Source organism: Mytilus californianus, unplaced genomic scaffold, assembly GCF_021869535.1.
Source record: "Mytilus californianus isolate M0D057914Y unplaced genomic scaffold, xbMytCali1.0.p SCAF_8, whole genome shotgun sequence".
Classification (NCBI taxonomy): Eukaryota; Metazoa; Mollusca; class Bivalvia; order Mytilida; family Mytilidae; genus Mytilus; species Mytilus californianus.
Window position 1 is genome coordinate 26181407 of NW_026262734.1, and position 7044 is coordinate 26188450.

General features: G+C 33.8%; 1 long non-coding RNA gene across 1 annotated transcript; it reads right to left on the minus strand.

The window, feature by feature from the left end:
- Nucleotides 1–4014: 4014 nt before the first annotated feature.
- LOC127711928 (uncharacterized) lies at nucleotides 4015–6645 on the minus strand. Its single transcript, XR_007986914.1, has 2 exons — nucleotides 5863–6645; nucleotides 4015–5209 (listed from the first exon to the last, which is right to left on the minus strand). It is a non-coding gene; the product is annotated as an uncharacterized LOC127711928 (long non-coding RNA).
- Between the last annotated feature and the right edge of the window lie 399 nt (nucleotides 6646–7044).

A 7044-nucleotide genomic window follows, 5' to 3' on the forward strand; every position in this document is an offset into this window, starting at 1 on the left:
TACCATATATCCAATTACTCATAATAAGTGAGTATTTCACTGACAAACTATTTTTTTTCAAGCAGTCATTGAACCATACAAATGAGGTATGGGATAATGGACATATGACAGACAGAAACTTGATCACATAAGGTATCTGCATATAAAGTAAGCAGCACCCAGGTCTTCTACCTTCTGATATATATGTATATGCAAATAGTATACACCCCTGCCGCATTGTAATCCCTACGGCTCGCATTCTGCAACTTTTGTAGCAGGCAAGACAGAAATGGTCATGTGGCCCATTGTTCACTTTTTGCATTTTAAACTGCCACAATTTTTTGTTGTATGATTTTTTTGGAAAGAATAAGATATTGAAAGAAAGTTTGAGTGACATAAAAATATGTATTATTTACTACATTTGACAGGTCAGTTATCAGTTAAGCTTTTGTTATGCAACTTAAGTCCTGTAGTAGAAAGCACATTTTGACTCTGCTTTCTAAATTATGTGCTATTACTTCCTTATTGAAGTTATTGGTCATCCTGTTGATAGCTGGACTGTGTAGTTTTACTAATCCATGCTTACTTTTATGACATATGGTCTAGATAGGGGGAGTTTGTGTGCTTATAAAACTAGTTTGTCCCCATCAAATTTTGGGCTTGTTCCAAGTCAGGCTATCTGGAACATGCATTGTTGGTTGTTATCTTTTGTTTGTACATATAAAAATAAGGTGATGTGGTATTAATGTCAATGAGATGACTACCGTAATGGGCCTTGTATAGCTCGCACTGGTACATTGTCCGCACCCCCTTCTCGCCAAAAGAATTCAGCTAATAAACTTTTTGCAACTAGTCGTAAAACTTCTAATGAACCTCCAGTAAAACACATTTTCCATCATTAAATGGAAGTTGAAAACTCTTGTAAATAATTTTAGAACACTTCACGAGTGTTAAAATAAGTCAAAATCACAAAAAAATCAAAGTGCGAAAGCACTGTAAAGGCAGTTAATTACAGGTTGTGTGTATTTTTAGTCCAGTTGTATCATTATCTTGCATAGTACATTGTACTTATCAGAGGTGGCTTTCAGTATTTAAGATTTAGAGTTCTTTAATGATATTGAACAAGTTTTATGAATGTCATATTCTGAGCTCTATATGAAGGCGATTGTTCTCACTTGTTTATGAACTAGTGCATTATGTCCACTTTGTACCTTTTTTTATCTATGTTTATAGTCAAATACTGTTTAAAATAGTTTGGCATTTTCTTTTTAGTAATAAGTAAATGTTATCAACTGTATTTTATTCAACTTCGCAAATGTGGTTTGTTACTGGTAGGTACAATGTATGGATGATAGTTGTTTCATTGGCAATCATAACACATCTCCTTATTTATATAAAATGATCAATTTTCAACGACCTCAGGTAAAAAAAAATGTATGTAACTAAACTATGATGGGAAACCTTTGACTTCTTTCTGTTATATAAACTTTTGATTTGGTACCATAGAACTATGTAGAATAAATGTACATTGCAACATGTCAACTCTTTCAATGACAATACTTTTTTTAGAAACTATAACTCCAAGCAAAATTATATTTCCAAGTATAAAGTAATTTATGAATGAAACAAGAGTGCACACGCTGAAATGTCTCGCCATCTTTACTAATCATTGATATTATGTTGATAGTCCTAAATATAAAGCTTTATTACAACTGTCACATAAACTTAGCATTAACCAAGTAAACTAAACATTGACCAATGAACCAAGAAAATGATGTCAAGGTCAGATGAACCATGCTAGGCAGGCATGTACAGCTAACAATTCTTCCATACAACAAATATAGTTGACCTATTGCTTATAGTTTAAGAAAAACAGACCAAAACACAAAAACTTAAAACTGAGCAATGAACCTTGAAAATGAGGTCAAGGTAAAAAAAAACCTGCGTGACTGACAAATAGATCATAAAATATTTCCATACACCAAATATAGTTGAACTATTGCATATAGTATTAGAAAAAAAGACCAAAACTCAAAAACTTAACTTTGACCACTGAACCATGAAAATGAGGTCAAGTCAGATGACACCTGCCAGTTAGACATGTACACCTTACAATCATTCCATACACCAAATATAGTAGACCTATTGCATACAGTATAAGAAAAACAGACCAAAACACAAAAACTTAACTATAACCACTGAACCATGAAAATGAGGTCAAGGTCAGATAACACCTGCCAGTTGGACAGTCCTTCCATACACCGAATATACTAGACCTATTGCTTATAGTATCTGAGATATGGACTTGACCACCAAAACTTAAACTTGTTCACTGATCCATGAAATGAGGTCGAGGTCAAGTGAAAACTGTCTGACGGGCATGAGGACCTTGCAAGGTACGCACATACCAAATATAGTTATCCTATTACTTATAATAAGAGAGAATTTAACATTACAAAAAATCTCAACTTTTTTTTCAAGTAGTCACTGAACCATGAAAATGAGGTCAAGGACATTGGACATGTGACTGACGGAAACTTCGTAACATGAGGCATCCATATACAAAGTATGAAGCATCCAGACCTTCCACCTTCTAAAATATAAAGCTTTTAAGAAGTTAGCTAACGCCGCCGCCGGATCACTATCCCTATGTCGAGCTTTCTGCGTTAAAAGTCACAGGCTCGACAAAAAGGAGTTCTTAATTAAGAAATAAACTGATTTGCTGAGCGCAGCTAGATACACCTGCAGAGGTCCAACCCTGAACAGTTGGGGCAAAAATGGACACAATATTCAAGCTTGATACAAGTCTGAATTTGGATTGTAATTAAATATTTGACATATTATAGTTTCTGAATTAATGTAGTCAAAGAACTTGAAATTGGTTATATGAATTGAATTTATATTCAATTCAAGATTTCTTGCTGTTGTGCAATACTGTGCTGTTGCGCAATACTTAATAAATCTGTTGCCAGACTATAAACAAATAAAGTTCAATTTCTTCTCAATGTCATATTTGAAATTTAGGAAAATCAATAGGGAGATTACATCAATAGCTATAAATAATTCACCAAAGTTTCATGCGAACTGCTTAAAGCATTTTTTGAGTTGTTGTCCAAAAACTGGAAAATCCCCCCTTTTTTAATGAATAAAACCCCATAACTCAGAAATGTAAAATCTAAAATTTATAAAATTCTAAAGGGAGCTTACGGATTGATAATTTAGTCTTAGATGCAAGATTTTTTTATCAGTTGTTAGTGGCTTTGAACTAGCTGTCAGTAAATGTGAGTACTCTCAGATCTGTACTTAGTGTCTTTTTGTTGTTTGGATGTACAACTACCCGGCCACGTCCACTTGTATTTGTATTTATCGATCTAATGAGTTAAGCCTCTTACAACTGATTTTTTATCGTTCGTTCTCATATTGTACTGTTACACCACTGTCCCAGGTTAAGGGGTGGGTTGGGATCCCGCTAACATGTTTAACCCCGCCTCATTCTGTATGTACATGTATGTGCCTGTCCCAAGTCAGGAGCCTGTAATTCAGTGGTTGTCGTTTGTTATTTGTTCATTTTTTGTACATAAATTAGGCCGTTAGTTTTCTTGTTTGAATTGTTTTACATTGTCATTTCGGGGCCTTTTATAGCTCACTGTGCGGTATGTGCTTTGCTCATTATTGAAGGCCATACTGTGACCTATAGCTGTTAATTTCTGTGTCATTTGGTCTCTTGTGGAGAGTTGTCTCATTGGCAATCATACCACATCTTCTTTTTTATATTTACATCAACAGATATAAACAATTCACCAAAGTCAAACTTAGTTGTAAGATCTCTGAAATTTTTTACACGGCACAAGTTTTTCTAATTGTTGGAGATTGTACGGTGACAGTAACACCTGTAACTGCATAACCCATTTCTTATGCACTTTGGTTCGATAAACTCACTGAATATCATACCACATCTCCTTATTTTTATATGCATTACAATTTACATGTGCATGTAATTGTAAATAATATTTATATATATATATCAGAACAAACTTCATTGTGTCACTTTTATTTATGCATCCTTTGGCACAATACAAGTTCTAAAATTACACAACATTAAACAACTAAATGTTATTTCAGATGAAACTTTTGTTTCAGTTCCATTCATAGGATTTATTAGAATTTTGTATGTTTTGCCAAGTCCAATAATTAGCTCTATGTGCACGTGTTAATTGGAGACTTTTCTATCCCGTATAAGAGTTTTGGAACTAATTCTGTTTCTTTTTTTGATAAAAGTGAGCAAACAAATCTTGCACATTTAAACCTTTGTCTGCCATCACACTGTCACCTGGATCACATAATTGAACTATTCTACATCTTTCAACTATTTCACAGTCACTGGTACAACCAACATATGCATTAGAGACATAGTTGACTAAACCACCAGGTGTCGAACATACAAGTATTTTCAGTGTTTCTGTTTTTATATGATGAAAAGGTTGCCTGAGCTCTAGGAGCTTTAGGTTTTATCACGGGATATTCTGTGCTGTCAATAATAATCCAAGTTGTAGGAAACTTTAATTTGAAGTTGGATGGCGAAAAATACCTGACTAAACCACTTAATGGCCAAGTGTTAGCCTCACGCCACTGTTTAGACATAAAAACAATCCATGTTTACACAATATTCTTAACACTAGTTTCAATCTAGAATCTAGACAGTTCAAAGTTGGTTGTATAATGCCTCAATTTCATCAAAGTCATAAAAAAACTGATTTTCAAATGACACCCTATCAATTTGAAAATATATGTATCTCAAACAATGTGCTGCTGGACCAAGTGTGGTGAAAACAAATAAAAATTTAGTATACATGTACAACTCTAAACAGGTATAAAAATGCATGGCTGTGTCACGTGTCTTCATTTCAAAATTCTCTGCTGAAAATATAGGCATTGATGGTGTTTGCGTAATTCCATCTGTGAAGCTCAACATTTAGGCTGAGCTCGGCAGTTGGTGGTGGACAGTCATAAATCCTGTCTGCAGTATGAATGACTTCTTCAGGAAAACCAACTTTACAATCAAAACTTTCCTCTAGATTTCTACTACAATATTCATCAAGTTTAGTTCTTTTGTTTTCACAGGAAACTGCCCTGATTTTTCTTTTTGCGGACGATTCAGTCTCTTGCTTAATCCAGGAAAATAGGCTGGGAATGGCAGTAGACTTAAGTCTCTGTATGGTGGGTTTGCGCCCTGAAAAAGGTTATAAAACATTAGTTGTTTGATAATTAAATGAACTTCCATTAGCAATGCATACTTTGTACTACCTGGCAAAATATTAACTAGATTTATTCATTACAATCTGGATAAAACTATGTTAGCCTGAATCAATGTACATCAAAATGTATGTTATGTAAATCCAAAGTAAGTAAGTAAGTAAGTAAAACTTTATTTTGATTCGGCATTGACAAACATACAAACATAAGCTCTAATGAGGACAAACAATGAGAGACGTATGCAACAAACATACATTGTTTGTACCTAAATAACTATACTATAGATGAGAGCATGTCATTGTTTTGTTCCTGTTAACATTGTCATTGATATTTTTCAAGAAAGTCTATGAGGCATAGCTTATGCATTCCTGTCATTACTACATTAGCATAATTACTGCTAAAATAATTCTCAGTATGATATACCTCTTGTAAGAAATCATTATAATTGTAGCAAGCACCAAAAAATCTCAAACAGATCACATTGAATCGTAATCCAAAAAATTATGACGTCTTGAATTAACCACCCCCTTTTATTCTAAAACGATAATTGCGGTTGTAAACAAACTTTGGTTTATTCGCATGGCGATTACATATATAACTATATATTTTAAAAAGAAAATAGAGTTTTACCATGAATAGTTTCCTGCACGTAGTCTTTTTCAGTAAAATGTGCCTTGCAAACAACAGCTGATTGAGATGGACTCCACGATTTCATCTTGTTCTTGTCCAATCTGCGTATGGGCCATGGCGTTGATCCAACTTTTCATTCTTTTTAAGTCATTTGGAAATGCATGTCCTCCTCTTAAATGACATCCAGGTACACAACAACATGTACTTGGCATCGTTAATTAAAAATGCAACTGTAATAGTTGCACAGTGCAGAAACCGGAAGTTGAAGAACAGGATCGGCTACCACGGCGCCACCTATTCAGGAACGATAATTTGCTACTTTATATAACCGCGAAATAACAATTACGTTAGACGGGTTCGCGTGCATAAACATAAATGCGCTTTAAATTGTATAATATAATTCATGTTCAGTCGACCTTTAATTATTATATCAACGACTGAAATGATTTATAAACATCTAGATTGCAGATAACACTCGAAATTAACCCGACCTCTTTCCACACGGAATTCAAATAATTCTTGTTTGTCAATCGGTTGACTGCTTATAATGTAAAATACAAATATATCAAAAGTTTTTAAAGCTAACAAAACACAATGATCGTTTATCTATTTCCCAATGTAAATGAAATGAAACAAAAAACATTTTATATCACAATAAGAAGAAGAGAGAATCAACATTTTCCGGATCTACTTGGAGCCTAATGACCCCCCACGTAGATAAGTTGGATATCGCGGAAAGAAAGATTAACACGGCAACTAGAAAGGCATTAAAGCACTGCCTTTAAAAACAAATTGAGAAACTTGTTTTTGATTCAACCGGAAGTTCAAATAGCATGTAGTGTATGGAAAATCCGTACAATAATAGATATCACTAGAATATGACTTTGAAAGTAAAACAGTTCAATCTGTAAGTAAAATAATGTTTAACATATCCATCACATTAATGTTTGAAGGATCTTAAGCTAAAACAAAACACATGCATCAGTATGAAACACCAAAAACGGAACAAATAAAAGATAACGCTTGGTAGTTTATATATAGATTCTACCACTGCATCGAGTGTGATACGATATTTATCCACTCGAGACAGTTAAATTTTCAAATTTAAAACGCGAGGCTTGCCGAGCGTTTTAAATATTTAAAATTTAACTGCCGAGAGTGGATAAATATCGTATTACACGA